The sequence below is a fragment of the Emys orbicularis genome, chromosome 4 (assembly GCF_028017835.1).
Source record: "Emys orbicularis isolate rEmyOrb1 chromosome 4, rEmyOrb1.hap1, whole genome shotgun sequence".
In the NCBI taxonomy this organism is placed as follows: domain Eukaryota; kingdom Metazoa; phylum Chordata; order Testudines; family Emydidae; genus Emys; species Emys orbicularis.
This window is the reverse complement of record NC_088686.1, coordinates 59,845,359-59,861,269: the sequence shown is the minus strand read 5'-3', so window position 1 is coordinate 59,861,269 and position 15,911 is coordinate 59,845,359. Positions and strand designations below refer to the sequence as shown.

General features: G+C 44.7%; 1 protein-coding gene across 1 annotated transcript in view; it reads left to right on the top strand.

Moving 5' to 3' along the window:
- Window positions 1–10,751: 10,751 nt before the first annotated feature.
- Window positions 10,752–15,911, top strand: part of KATNBL1 (katanin regulatory subunit B1 like 1) — a 41,516-nt gene continuing 36,356 nt past the window's right edge. The window contains exon 1 of the mRNA XM_065403783.1: window positions 10,752–10,864. The gene's annotated coding sequence lies outside the window, so the exon portion shown is untranslated. The remainder of the gene's footprint in view (window positions 10,865–15,911) is intronic.

Genomic DNA, 15,911 nt, shown 5'->3' with positions numbered 1-15,911 from the left:
GCTTTTTATTTTTCCCTTTGCTGATAGGTATGTTTATAGTCCCTTAACTATACATATATTTATTGTGTGTGTAGATACCAGTCAGTTAAATACAAGGTCTCACTGACCTATGTGGCAAGGAGAAAACTACTATTTTGGGAGGTGTTTTACATTTATTAGTTTTATTTTTTTATTCCTTCTGTGTTTTGTGCAGTTGAATTTATGGTAACTAAATCATAAATCATGACTACATCATGACAGATGCAAACTATTTGATGGTATGGTCTGAAGGTTTGACCAGCACTTATTCAAGATTACCTGCATAACTCATTCATGGCTCTGCCACTCATAAGTAATGAAATAATCCCAACCACCTGTTGATAAAACTTTTATATAACACTATCACATCTTCTATATGTGTATGCCTATGTGCAGTTGTAGTAAATATTACTCTAAAGAAAATATTATAAACCATAGTTTCCACTTATAATACTTTTTTACTTGAAAAATAAAACATTTTTTGAAATATATAATTAAAGTGTGCCTAAACTTTTTGAATAAAAAAATATAAAAAATACCCTTTTTCTACATCAAAAATTGAATTTAAAATTGGTGGGCTTTAGAATTTGTGAATTTTTATTATTTTTTTTATCAAAAATGTCTCATTTTTTCATTTGTCTTCCTTTTTAAAAATAGTAAATATTCAAAATTAAAATATAATTTTGATATACATTTTAAGGGGAAAAAATCCCGTGACTAATTGACAAAAAATATTAAATGTTATTTTATTTAGACAATTAAAAAAGAAAAAGAAAATAATAAACCAAAAAATCCAATACAATTTCAGTAAATATTGATTACATGAAAAATCAAAACAAAAACATTAAAATGATTTGAAATGATCTGTAATTCTCTTTCTTCAATCAATTCTCTAAATAACCATATAAAATTGCAAATTCACAAAGTTCAAAGAACCAAAACCAATTAACAAAGGTGGATTTTTTTAAAGAATTTTTAATTGTCTTGTGCTGCTTTTGTCCTGCCTCCTGTACTTTGTATATTATATTTTGTATGTTTTCTATTTAGATTGTAAGCTCTGTCTCCCTAGTTGTCTGCAAAACACCTAGCACGCGTTTGGGTACTTTGGTTCCAATTTCGAGCTGTGGTCATGCTGAGCTCAGTGCAGCTTTGGTTGGGAGGGAGTGACATCATGGACATATACCACATTTGTGGCTAGTTAATTCCAGGACTGGTCAGGAACCAGTTCAGCCCTCAGCGTAAGCTAGAGCCGCCTTTGAGCAGTCTAGAATAAACTGGAGCATACAGCCATCTAGCCAAATTCCTCTCCCCAGGCCATATCCCAGATGCACCACCTGTGGGAGGTTTCAGAGGGGTAGCCTGTTAGTCTGTATCAGCAAAAACAACGAGGAGTCCTTGTGGCACCTTAGAGACTAACAAATTTATTTGGGCATAAGCTTTCGTGGGCTATAACCCACTTCATCAGATGCGTGGAGTGAAAAATACAGTAGGCAGGTATAAATATACAGCACATGAAAAGATGGGAGTTGCCTTACCAAGTGGGGGGGTCAGTGCTAACGAGGCCAATTTCAATCAGGGGGCAGTCTCACCTAGTGGTCAGAGAAGGCATCAGTAGTCAGGAGCCAAAGCCAAAGGTCATACTGGAGGGCAGGAACTGGGTACCAGAGCTAAGAGTTGAGCCAGATTCAGTACTCAGCTATGGGTTAAACCGGAGGACAGGAACTGAGCAAGCAGGGTATCAGGCAAGGAGAGGTTCAAGGCAGGGGCAGGACTGTAGCAAGGCTGGGGGCAAAGCAGGAACAAGGTGTGACGTTATTGACATGAACTGGTACCGTATAGATCATTGTTGCAACCAAAGTCCTGTAGTGGCACCAAATCTTGTATAAAGGGGGTCAAATAGGGTGTCTAAGACAAGGTTATGGTTTGCTGGTTATGGTTATGCTATCTGTATATGTGGATCATTTTTGTAGTTAAAGTTATGAATATTGGCTCTGTACTGTTTGTATTTCAAACTTATCCTATGCTTCTGGGTGATACCCCAGACAACTTGGTGTCAGCTCTGCCTAGCCTGCTTGATGGCCCATTAAGGACCATCAGCTATACAATTGACCCATTGAGATTGGTCACATTTTCGAGTTTTTCTCCACAATAAGGAACAGAAATGTGTGTGTGTGGGGGGGGTTAAACAAAAGCTTAGAGCCTCCTGTATTCAGTTGCCTCTAAGAGATGGGTCTTGAAAAACACCCAATATCCCAAGACTCGAGACAAGATTGCAAGAGTTAGCAGTGTCTTTTGGGTGGGAGTGAAGGTTCTGCTTCCTGATTAGTGTAAACATATTAAAAATCAGTAAGGAGAAAACCAATGCAATGGGGACTGAAGAAGCACATGAGCACCTGGAAGGAGAAAGCAACAGCACCCTTCACCCCACTGCCTGTCTCTACACAGTGCAATAGGGTCCATGTTAAAAGTGTGATTTGTTTATTAATGATATTTACAATATCCTGAACACTGTAGCAGGTAACTGCAAGCTTGCTGTGATGTAGCAGTACGTGTTCCTATTGCTGGGCTCATTCAAGAGGCCCTGTTAAGCCTTGGTTAGCAGTGGACAATGCTAATTACAGTACGTACATCAAAATAAAATAAAGTGAAATGGCCGAGGTGGTGTTCCGGGGGAGGTAGGAACAACCGCCTTCTCACTCTGAAGGATGAGGTGACAGTGTTAACTTTAGGTCTTAAGAGTCATGATCAGATTTGTACATGTTACATGATAAGAAGTAGCTCAACTATTTCCCCACACACACACACACACACGCACCCCACCTACCCAAGTGAAAAGCTCCACTGTGGTGACCTGCCCAGATAGTTCCTGGGTCAGGACTCGGGGAGAACATCTCTTTGGATTTACCTGCAGTACTAACTTCCCGTGTGTTCCCAATTTTTTTCAGTGCATTTCTCATTATCTCCCCTTTTTTATTTTACTCCTGAGTCCCTTCTCTGCTGGAGTCACTAGAGAATTCTCATGACCTCGAGGTGAGTGAAGGCTAAAGCAAGGGTCGCATTAGTAACAAGAGCAGACCAGACCTCCTAAACTATGTTGGACATGGGTCTAGGAGCTGAACTTGAGATGTCAGCTTATATCCCAAGCAATTGCAATTCAGTCTTGTCCAGTGACGTCCAGCGACAGGCCTTCTATACAGAGTGCCCATCCCCCTCCTACTCCCAGTCATTCATGTCCCTTCTAGTTCTTCCTCTCCCAGTGCCGTCCGCCTGCCATCGTGTGTGGATGTTTCGCAAGCAGAAATTGGTTCCCCTGCGTGTCCCCACAGTGCCGTTGCTGCATTTTCAGTTGAGAGAGAAGAATCCTCCTCAGCTAGTGTCCCTGATTCCCCTTTCAGGTGGTGACAGAAGGAAGTCCACTGCCTGGGTTTCCATCTCTCCTCCAGGGGCTCAGACGCACAGTCTAATCTGATGGGATGAAGCTCTCTCTAAACCATGGACAGTTCAACTCCTCCTCTTGCCTTTCATCTGACTAATGCACCTTCTGTATGTTAACTCCACTGGCCACCACATATCTTCCATCTTTACAACCAGGAGTCCGGCCTCTGCTCCCTGTCCGGGGCTCCGAGAAACCTCTGGATGCCCTTGCTCTGCGCTGTGGAGACTCTGATGTTCTTTCAGAGATTCCTCGTATCAAAAGCTTTTCTCACACGTGCCACACTGATGTGGCCGCTCCCTGACATGGACCTGCTGGTGTGTCTCTAGCTCAGGCTTCCCCGTGAAACTTTCCCCGCACTCAGTGCGGCACTGCAGCCCTTCTCCCAGGTCATTACCCTGATGGCCGACAGACCTGCCATGGCTTTTAGCAACAGGGCCGCCCTGGTGGGGTCTCTCTTCCACGTGATTTTTTTGGTGCTTCATGAAGCTCAAGGCAGATACGCCTTGTAACTCAGCAAAGTATGCAGGGACTTGCCCATGTGACTCCAGGCTCCATTTTGCTGTAATTGTCCACAGTAAAGACAAAGAAGTGTTCTTACACCTGGAAAAGACGATAAAAGGCTGATGCCTCATCTCCATCTTGTCTTCAATCCTGCTTCATACCTCTGGAGGGACTTTGCTACAAACGGAAGCTCCACACAAAGGACTGATGACCCATCCCAGCTGTGGATGTACTCCAGAGACTTGATTTGAACCTGCAGTTTATTCCATCACTGCTACACGCCTGAACCAAGGACTTTGCCATTACTGTATGTAATTGATTCCATTTAACCAATTCTAGCTCTCATCTATATCTTTTTCCTTTTAGGAATAAACCTTTAGATGCTAAAGAATTGGCAACAGCGTGATTTGTGAGTAAGATCTGATTTGTATATTGACCTGGGTCTGGGGCTTAGTCCTTTGGGATCAAGAGAACCTTTTTTCTTTTATTGGGGTATTGGTTTTCATAACCATTTGTCCCCATAACAAGTGGCACTGGTGGTAATACTGGGAAACTGGAGTGTCTAAGGGAATTGCTTGTGTGACTGGTGGTTAGTGAGTGGGATGAGACCAAAGTCCTCTTTGTCTGGCTGGTTTGGTTTGCCTTAGAGGTGGAAAAACCCCAGCCTTGGGCTGTAACTGCCCTGTTTTAAGCAATTTGTCCTGAATTGGCACTCTCGGTTGGGTCCCACCAGAACCAGCATCGTTACACAAGGTAACACAGGAGCAGGCACAGTAGTAGGTATGAGCATTGAGAAGGCAGTAAACTGCTGCTGCTGACTTGAGTCAGCCTGCTGGCCTCTGCAGCCAGTCATGTGGCAGGTTACTCAGGCAGCCTGCTGCAGGCCAGCTGTACTGATGAGGTTGCTTGGAGACTAACTGTGCTGCAGGCCCTGATTCCTGACAGGGGAAACAGATAGGATTAAGGAGTTTTCAGGAAATTGTCCCATCATGTGGAAAAGTTTTTCAACAGTTCAGATCCTGGAAATCTAAGAGAAGGAAATCCCCAGGTGTATGGAAGCAGGAACTAGACACATGGAGAGCCAACTACTCCACAATACAGAGATGATCTCTCTAATCGCTGTCAGCATGATTCTAGTCTCACTCAGTTGCACATTAGCATCTTTTTGTTCTTTTTACAGCGCCTAGCACAGAGGGGTTCTGGTTCATGACTGGGGCTCCTATGTACTATGATAATTCAAATAATGATAAATAATACTAATTTGTGGAGGTGATGCCACAGGACTTAATGCTGTCCCAAAAGGACTTACTGTCTACACTACACTACAAACTTTTGCTGGCATAGCTATACCAGCAAAATGCTTCTAGTGTAGACCTGGCCTCAATCAGACAAACATAGAAAATTAAGAAAACAGACAAAGGAAGGAACAGAGAATGGAGAAATTAGGGTTAAGGTGAATTATAACATATTGCAAATTAATCTTATAAATTCTGATTTTGTTTTTAATTGACAATGAAGTAGGGCAAGAGATACCTCAAAAGTGGAAGTAAGCAGTAGAAAGTAAGGTGAAAGAAATGGGGTTTGAGGAGGTATTTGGAAAAAGAGAGTAAGGATGCTCGGTTACCAGAAGAGGAATGTCTTTCCAGGCATAGGGAGCAGCCAGAGGTAGGCAAACTACGGCCCACGGGCCACATCCGGCCCGCGGGACCGTCCTGTCCGGCCCTTGATCTCCCAATCGGGGAGGCTAGCCCCCCGCCCCTCTCCCACTGTCCTCCTCCCCTGCAGCCACGCGGGCAGCACTCTGGGCGGCAGGGCTGCGCGCTCCTGCAGGGCAGCGCAGCAGCGTGTCTGGGTCCGGCCGGGTGGTGCAGCTGCCAGACATGCAGCTCTGAGCGGCATGGTAAGGGGGCCGGGGGGTTGGATAAGGGGCGAGGGATCCCGGGGGGCAGTCAGGGGACAGGGAGCAGGGGGGTTGGATGGGGTGGAGGTTCGGGGGGGGGGGTTGGATAAGGGTGGGAGTCCCAGGGAGCCTGTCAGGGGGCAGGGGTGTGGATAGGGAGCAGGGGGGGTTGGATAGGCGTGGGAGTCCTGGGGGACTGTCAGGGGGTGGGGGTGTGGATAGGGGTTGGGGCAGTCAGGGGACAGGGAGAAGGGGGGGTTGGATAGGGGGTGGGGTCCCGGGGGGCGGTTAGTGGCGGGGGGTCCCGGGAGGGGGCGGTCAGGGGACAAGGAGCAGGGGGGGTTGGATGGGTCGGGGGAAGAGGGAGGCAGATATGGGGCGCGGGCCAAGCTGTTTGGGGAGGCACAGCCTTCCCTACCCGGCCCTCCATACAGTTTTGCAACCCCGATGTGGCCCTCGGGCTGAAAAGTTTGCCCACCCCACCCTAAGCAGAAGTTATAGTGCTATTACCTCTTTTGACCCCTAGGTGGTGCTGAAAAACAGCTTATCTTCACTAGAGGTATTTGATACTTTACCAGGGTTCAGTAGTAAAAACATTATTAAATTTGGCAGCCCTGACTAAACAAACCAGTTACACTACTATCCTAAAAGCTACATACACGGTCATGTTGCTTTTTTTATTAAATAAAATAAATTGCTATTGCAAAATCTTGATTTATCTGTGCATCCAATACCCTGAGTGCTGCTAACCTTTTGTATAGTTATCTTTTTTTTCATTTCTGCAACATACATACATTATAATGACAAGTTATTTACTCATCATAACTTATTTTCAGGAAGTTAGAATTGTTTCAAATAAAATTACACTTTGTATTTTGCAGTAATGTACTTAATCCTTCTTCATGTCACTAGTCTTTTTTATTTCCAGTTGATGATGGCATTGTTTTGAGATATATTCTAGTAATAATACAAGAGAATATGTTGGTAGTGGGATGAAGTACAAGGTGTCTTCAGTATTCATCCACACTGACAATTATTTTTATTAGGGTAGAATTACTGTACAATTATTTCATTTCAACACATATTCCATCATGTTGCTTTTCTACAGTTTTCTCTGTTCTGGCATATGGATATGGAAGCTGTGGAGTTGTTCCCTCAGATTTTAATCTGAAAGAAAAATGTCAAGTACAGTATATGCCCATAAAAACATGCTGTACTGTTTTCAAAACATGACAAATATAACATTTTTGATACATGCTTTTTAAAAGAAGTATAAAATGTGTAAGGCAGTGTTCTTTAGTAGTCAGAGCACAGCCCTCTGAGCCATGAGCTCTTGAGTCCTATCTGCCATTAGTTCTGCCACTGACCCACTTACCTGCCTCACAGTGGTGTTGTGAGAACTAATAAATTAATATCTGTACAGTGCTTTGAAGATGTAATGCACTACATACCTGCTAAATCCACAATATTAAATAATCTTTACTGGAGAGATCCATACTTTCCTTTAACAGACATGATTTGAAAAACAGGTGGAACAGGAACAAAGTGAGGTTTTTTTTAAAGGCACAGAAGAGGCTGATGAAAAGCACAATAAATTACATAGTAGAATTATTAAATAGAAGAGCCACAGCCTTTCCCAAAATTATATTGAATATCAGATCCACCTTATGATTTGTGATGTCCCAGCCAGAAGGAAGCATTAGATGATGAATTACCTTCCCATTCCAGTCTCATTGCACAAGGAGAGATATCTGGTAGTGAGTTACACATACACACACACACACACACACACACACACACACACACACACCCTTCGTAATGTTGCTGGAGGAGGAGATTGGGCTGGCCTGTAACCTGCAAATTCAATTCTGTTTCCTCTCGAACTCTTTATCTTGTCCATTTAGATTGTAAGATCTTCAGGGTAGGGACTGTCTCTTACAATGTGCCAGGCACAAAGGGAATCAGATCTTGGTTGGAGCCTCTAGGTGCTACTGTAATACAAATTAAGAAAATAAAATAAAATAATAATAATTAATAATAATTAATACAATACCACAGGCCCTGATAATTTTCCTGGAAGTCTCTTCAATTTCTCCAGGTACTGACAATCCTTTTATATTTTGTTTTGATTTGATTTAATTAGCCACTAGATGTTGATGGGAATCAATTACTGTGTTACAACAAGAATCCCTCTAGACATCACACTGTTTTCTGAGATTTTCTCTACAGCTATTAAAAAAATAAGGAAGCATCCCTAGCACCATCATCACTACCAAACATCAAAACTTATTTAGTTGGCTTCTTTTAAAAATGTATTTCGCATCCATGATGTGTTATGGACACAGTTAGGGACATGGATCCCTGCTTGGGAAGATCAACATCTCCAGATGTGTGTTGTGTAGTCAAATAATAGCCAGATATTTTAGAAGGACTTGTGGTAATATGATACTTTCCCTTCTTTTGGTACTGGTTTTGCCAATATGGCACCAAATTTCTCAACATAGTACAAAGTAAGGCATTAAAAAAGGATCTGTAATAGTTTTACATATCCAGATATCCATAACTGATGTGCTCTTAATTCGGTAAGAAAAAATTATGCATGCATCAAGACAGTTTGCAGGAAGTTTACAGTTCCCCAAGTCACTTCTGAGGCTTGTGAAATGTCATCAGCTTGTGACATTGGATTGCAACATGAAAGATATTTTACACGTCATCTTGCTTTGCAACATGCCAACACAGTGTCACAAGGTTATTACCTACAGTGAACACACTCAGGAAAATGAGAAGCCTACCTTGTGTTTAAATGCAAATAGTCTTTGAGTTATTCAAGCACCAAAGGTTCTCAAAGTTCTTAAAGCATGAAGATACATTTTTAATTTTCTCACTCACATAACTCTGTGAAGAAAGAAAGGAACATCATCAAACCTTCTCTTTCCAAAAATGTACTTTGAGGCTCACAAGAAGCATGAGAAATTTCAATCAAATGGACAGAATTTTGGGTTGGTTGTTTTGTTTCATTTTAATTTTTCTTCTTCTTCAGAAATCAGAATGTTTTAAGCAGGAGAGACTGAAAAGGGTCTACACTAGAAAGGAACTGCCCATGTAGTTATGGGTATAGCTATACTGGCAAAATCTCCTAACCATGATGCAGCTTAAACAGGCAAAAAAGTTATTTTGCCAGTATCACTTACACCAGTAATTGAATGAAATAGTTACACCAGCAAAGGATGTTTTTCCGGAAATAACTGTGTTTATACTAGGGCTTTTGCCAGCATAGCTATGTCAATTAGCAGTGTGATTTCCCCCACACACCCTCTGACATAACTTGGCGAGCAAAACTTTTAAGTGTAGACCAAGACCTGAGAGGAATTGTGTGGGCAAAGGCCTTTATGGTCTTGTGGGGATGATGAGTCTGGGGGGTATTGTGGATGTGATGAAGCTGTCTGAGGGAGGCTGTGTGGAGAAAGAGAGATGGGTTTTGAAGTTGAGACTGTGGGAGTTTGTGCGGGCAATGAGCCCAATGGAGGATGCGGAGGTACTGAGTTAAGGGAGGTTGTGGGGACAAAGGGTGAAATCCTGGCCCAATTGAAGTTAATGGCAAAACTGACATTGTCTTCAATGACATGTGGTCAGGATTTCACACAAATGAGCCTAAGGGAGTTTGGGGGGAGAAGTGATTGCCTGAGAGCAGGGCCAGTGTAATCACTAGGCAAACTAGGCGGCCACCTGGGGCGCCAAGATTTGGGGGCACCAAAAAGCGGTGCCCAACAATTTTTTTTACACTATTGCTTAGGGGCAGGTACCTGTCAGTCTACAGCACTCGGGCCGCGCCAGCAGCCTCTTCACCTCGGAGTCTCCCCCGCTTGCCCGGGGGCCACTCATCCTCTCAGGCTCCCCAGCCGCTGCTACCGCGGCCGCCCAGGAGGACGCGGGCGGGGGACGCCGTCGCGGAGGAGACTGGGGATGAGTTGTTGGGACAGGGAGCTGGCCTGAGAGAAGGGTGGAAGTGGCAGGGCTGAAGCTGGTTTGTGGGGTCAGGAAAACTCCCTGGAGGTGGGTTTGGGGGGCAGTGAGACTGAGGGGCTTGTGAGGCTAGTGACGCGGAAGCGGGTTGGGTCAGCACTGAAACTCTGTGAGGGACAGTTCTGGGGGTGGTGAGACCGTGTAAGGTATGTTGTGAGGATGGTGAGATGTGGGGGGAATAGAGATGGGGAGGTGATGAGATGATGGGGCCGTGACTCTGCGGAGCAGAAGTGGTTGGGGTAGCAGTGAGAGAGGGGAGAGCTGGGGTGGGGACACTGAAGGGGGAAGCTGGTGAACCTTGCAGGGCTGGGGAAGCAGGGAGACTGAGGCAGGGCCGGCTCTGGCTTTTTTGCCGCCCTAGGCAAAAAAGCCACCCGCCGTCAGCGCGGCAGGGGAGGGCGCCGAGCCCGGCTGCGGGCCCGCAATCCCCGACCGGCCGGAGTGCCGGGGGGAGGGCGGAGAGCCGGGCCGGGGCCCGCCGCGCCCAGCACATGCTTGGTGGGCTGGTGCCTGGAGCGGGCCCTGGACTGAGGGAAAGCTGTGGAGGGGTGGTGGGACGGGTTAGTTAGAGACTGGTGACAATGGGGAAGTGAAATCGGGGGGCGGGTGAGACCAATAGGGGGCTGGAGCCAGGCAGGACGAGGGAGGGATGCTGCTTTTCCTGCGGGCTGCCCCGGGCGGTGATGCGGGTTTACACGAGAGCGCTGGTGCGCAGGGAAGAGGGAAGCTGAAGCTCCCGGGTGACGTGCGCGTGCAGTTCTCTCGGTCGCCGCCAGGGGAGGCGGTTTCGTTGCGCGGTGCGAAGGCCGCCGGGTGGGAGGGGGCAGGCCGCGGTGGCCCGCCCCGGCTCTCTCCGGCCCGGCATGCAGCGCGCCGCAGTTTGAATGGCGCAGGCTCTGCGGAGTGGGCCCCGGCGCTAGGACTGTCCCGGATCAGCGCCGCCTCCTCGGCTCGGTGTGGCCCGGGCAGCGCGGGACCATGAGCTGGTGAGTGGGCAGCCGGGTTCTCGGGACCGCTCCTGGTCACGGCCCTTCCTGCCTTGCGGCTGAGCCCGGGACCGCTCCCTCTGCCGGGCAGCGCGGAGTCCCGGCCCGCAGCTCAGTCGGGGTCCCTGGCATGGATCGGCCTGGGGCGGGGGCGCCTTTACGTTGGGGTTTTCCGTCATGTGTTAGGCCCCGGCTGGTGCCAGGTGAGATCCATGGAGGGAGGGGCTGACAGGGACTGTCTCTCCAGCCGTATCTCTTCCGGGACAGGTGTTGCTGCTGGCGGGGGAAGGAGTGCGCTCCTCTCTTGTGACACTTCTCGCAGCTCGGCCTTTCCCAGGGCGTGGGCTGCCCCCTGGCAGCAGCCCTGCGCCTCTCGTCTCCTACCCGCCCGGTGGGCGACCTGGCCACCTTCCTGTCCTCGCCCGTGCTGTGCCTTTCATGCGCATTGGCTGCTCCTTGGAAGGAGACGTTACCCGTGCCATTAAGTACATGATCAGCCCCTTCATTTTACCTGGGAGAATGTCTTCAAATAGTTTCACTCCCAATTAAGCAAGATCGGGCAGATCTGCGTTTCCTAACAGGATGATGATACACGCTCCAATTTAAAAAGAGACACGAGAGATACCAGGACCGCTGAAAAGCATATCCTGAGGTTTGCTGGTATTTACTTTGTTCAGTGGGTGGAATTGATGTTTTATTCCTGGGAAAAAGAAGGAAACTCTTTAGATATCTACAGACTGTTTGTGGCGGAACCGTGCATTGCTTTGCTAAAGGGAGTTTTGGGTTTCTGAGGAAAATACATGACTGTTGTGCTGGAGTCATTCAGTATATTTAGGTTTAATTACTGCTGTCCGAACAAGCTTAGATAAAATACAAAGAAATGATTCACTTGGTAATATCTATTAACATTTTTAGGACTTCTGAAAAAAAATATTTTCCAAAAATAACTTTTTTTCACTGTAATTTATGCTACTCTTTTTAGGACTGGCTTAAATCTATATGCATTTAAAAATAGTTACATTCTTGGTTATAGATGAATTTCCCTTTTCCCCACCCCTTCCCTTTTTCCATTCCTCCTAAACTTCCTGTCTTAAACAGAGAAAATGATAGCTATGCTGGGTGTTCCGTAGAAAATTAAACGTGATTTCAAAGGGAATTTGTAATTTGTTAGTCGTCTTTGTTAGAAGGAATAAATAAAAGCCAGTATCAAAAGTATTCCATTCAAGATAGTTCTATCCTAGGTCTAAAAAACATTGATATATAGTCTTAAATGTTATGGATAGGTCTGTTGTACAAAGAATTTTATTGAATTAGTAAAATGAGCATTAGTTTGAATTCTTAAACTTGTATTTGAGAATTGTAGTTATAATAATCATGCTTGCAGGAGGGCCAGACATGGTGTATCTATGTGTATTTTTTTTACCCAGTTGTCTTGTCTGTGTTACAGCCGAAATCAGACCAGCACAAACCCTGTTGTAACAGAGACAGGCTATCAACATGGCATTTAATTAGTTTAAAAATAATGTGTTAAAAGTCTCTGTCTACCATTTTGCTAGTAATGCACTGAATGGTACCTTGCAGCCACCAAGACCTTGTCTTAGTTTAAAATCATGTTTGTAGGGGCTTAGCATTTTATAGGCTAAGCATTCTAAAATTTTAGCTTAAAATATAAAGATCTATTCGGATCTAAGCCCTAACTTCCAGACTTGGTCAGAGAGACTGCAGAGTCTATGTAGAAGAGATGAGTGAACTAGAATGCCTGCCATTAGACAAGGATATTGATATAATAGGCATCACAGAAATGTGGTGGACTGAGGCTAATCAATGGGACACAGTAATAACAGGATATAAAATATATAGGAATAACAGAGTAAGCAGTCCTTGTAGGGGAGTGGCATTATTTTTAAAAGAAAGCATAGAGTCAAATAAGGTAAATGAAACAAATTGGATAGAAATTCTATGTTAAAGAGTATAGCAATAGGAATGTACTACCGACCCCCTGATCAGGATGACAGTGACTGTGAAATGGTCAGGGAGGTGAGGGTACAAATGTAGACAGGGCAATAATAACTAAATGTCACCTCAGGGCATGATGCAGAGAGAACTTCTAGACCCCATAAATGACTGGTTCTTGGAGCAGCTACTCCTGGAACCCATAAAAGGAGAGGCAGTTCTTGGTTTAGTCCTAAGTGAAGCATAGGATCTGGTCCAGGAAGTAACTATAGCTGAACTGCTTGGTGGTAATAACAATAATATAATTAAATTTAACATCCTTGTAAGAGGGATAATACCAAAAAAACACACTGTGTTAACATTTAACATCAAAAAGGGGCATTACACAAAAATGAGGATGCTTATTAGATGGAAATTAAAAGGAGCTGTCATAAGGGTTAAATGTGTGCAAAAACACCATAATTGAGGTTCACTCTAAATGTATGTCAGTAAAGACAAGTGGACCAAAAGAAGGCCACTGTGGCTAAACAGCAGAGTAACAGGATGTTAGAAGCAAAAAAGCATCTTTTAAAATTTGGAAGTCCAATTCTACTAGGAATAATAGGAAGGAAAACAAAGGCTATGTCTACACTAGCAACTGAACAACAAAACTTTTTTGTCTTTCAGAGATGTTTAAAAAAAAAAAAAAAAATAACCACACCCCCAAAAGACACAGGTTTTGCCGACGACAAACACCAGTGTGAACAGCTCTTTGTCAGCAGGAGCGCTCTCCTGCCGACAACGCTAACGCTGCTTGTTGGGGGTGGAAGTTTTTTGGTGGCAGGAGAGCTGACAAACAGCGGCTACACTGAGCACCTTTTAGCGACACGGCTGTAGCGACACAGCCCTGTCGCTAAAAGCTGTGTAGTGTAGACATAGCCACACTGTGGCAGGTAAAGTGTAAAAGTATACTAAGGTCAGCCAGAAAGAATTTGAGCAGCAACTTGCTAAAGAAGCAAAAAGTAATGGTAAAAAAAATTTTAAGTACATCAGAAACAGGAAGCATGCCAAACAGACAGTGAAGCCATTACATGACCAAGGTGTTAAATGAGCACTCAAGGGAAAATAAGGTCATTGAAGACCAATGTTTAGCTTCTCTGCACTGCAGAGGATGTGGTGTAGATACCCACATCAGAGCTATTCTTGGGCAACAAATCCGAAGTACTCTCCCACATTGATGTGTCAATAGAAGAGGTTTCAGAAAAAAATGATAAAAAGTAATAAGTCACCAGGACTAGAGGGTATTCTCCCAAGAGTTCTGAAGGAACTCAAATATGAAATTACTTTACATACCAGTTAGTAGTTCCGCATCTCTGAAAGAAGCCTCAGTAGTAGATGGCTGGATGGTAGCTAATGTAATGCTGATTTACCTTTTTAAGGGCTTCAGAGGCAATCCTGGCAACTGTAGCTGGTGAACCTAACTTCTGTATTGGGCAAATTGGTAGAATCTATAGTAAAGCACAATTATTGAACTCACAGATGAATATGGTATGTTGGGGAAGTTTCAACATGGCTTTTGTAAAGGGAGGCCGTGCCTCACCAATCTTTAAAAATTTTTGAGCGTGTCAGCAAACATGAATAAGGGTGATTCAATTGATATAGTGCAGGGGTCAGCAACATTTGGCACGCGGCTCGCCAGGGTAAGCACCCTGGCGGGCCGGGCCAGTTTATTTACCTGCTGACGTGGCAGGTTCGGCCGATCGCGGCCCCCACTCGCCGCGGTTTGCCGTCCCACGCCAATGGGGGCATCGAGAAGCGGCGAGGGATGTGCTGGCCACAGCTTCCCACCGCCCCCATTGGCCCGGGACGGCGAACCGCGGCCAGCCAAACCTGCCGCATCAGCAGGTAAATAAACTGGCCCGGCTCGCCAGGGTGCTTACCCTGGCGAGCCGCGTGCCAAACGTTGCCGACCCCGATATAGTGTATTTGGATTTTCAAAAAGCCTTTAACAAGGCTACTCACCAAAGCCTCTTAAGGAAACTAAGTTTCTTAAGGAAACCTGGGATAACAGGGAAGGGCCTCTTGTGGATCAGTAACTGGTTTAAAATATAGGAAACAAAGGGTAGGAATAAGTGGTCCATTTCCACAATGGAGAGAGGTAGATAGTAGGGTCCCTCAAGATTCTGTACTGGGACCTGTGCTGTTCAACATACTTCCTTTTTCAGATCATTAATGAGTGAACAGTGAAGTGGCAAAGTTTGCAGATGACACAAAATTATTCAAGATAGTTAAATCCAAAGCGGGTGAAATTTAAAGCTCATTTAATATTTTTGAGGTTAACAAGCAGAGATCTGTTATTTTAAATGGGTTAATTTAAATGTATGTAAATCTTTGTGTAGACAAAGCAGTTTGTATTTTCACATATGAGCTGATAGTAATCCAAGACTTGAATACAACATGTTGGAGACAAGGCCCATAAGAGTCTTCAGAGAGCCCAGAACAATAGCTTTGAGAGATGGAGTCTCCCATTCATCTCAGTGAGGTATTAACTCCGATGCCTACTGGTGATTTTAAATGTTGGTATTAATTATTTCATTATATAAGAAAGGGGAGAGAGAGGATCACAGATCTGTGCAGTTTACTGTGAGTTGATCTTATTTTGGTGCCATGTGTGGGTTGCATATTGGAGAATAGTACCACTTATTTTTTCCTAATCAAGAAAGACCCCAAGAAGCCACAGATATACTCAATCCCCACCATGGAGGAGCTAAGATAAAGGAGCCCGCTAATGCTCATAACATGTACAGTCACAATCTACTGAGAGTAACTTTTCATTTTGTTTAGTCATAGGGATGGAACTTGTAGAGTACTACCTACCCCCCTGTTTGACACCAGCCCTTTGAAAACTTGAAGCTGAAACAGCTTCCTTTTAAACTTTTATTCCCATCTTTCTGCACACACTGACTTGTTATGAGGGGGTGCTCACAAACACTGTCGGATTTAGATTGGGCTCCGCTGAAGAAGGATCAAACAGAGAATGATCTTGTTTTTCCTGCATAAAAGTGCATCTGCCTTGGCATAGTGTAAGCAGCCACAAAGTGAAACTGGCAGCTTA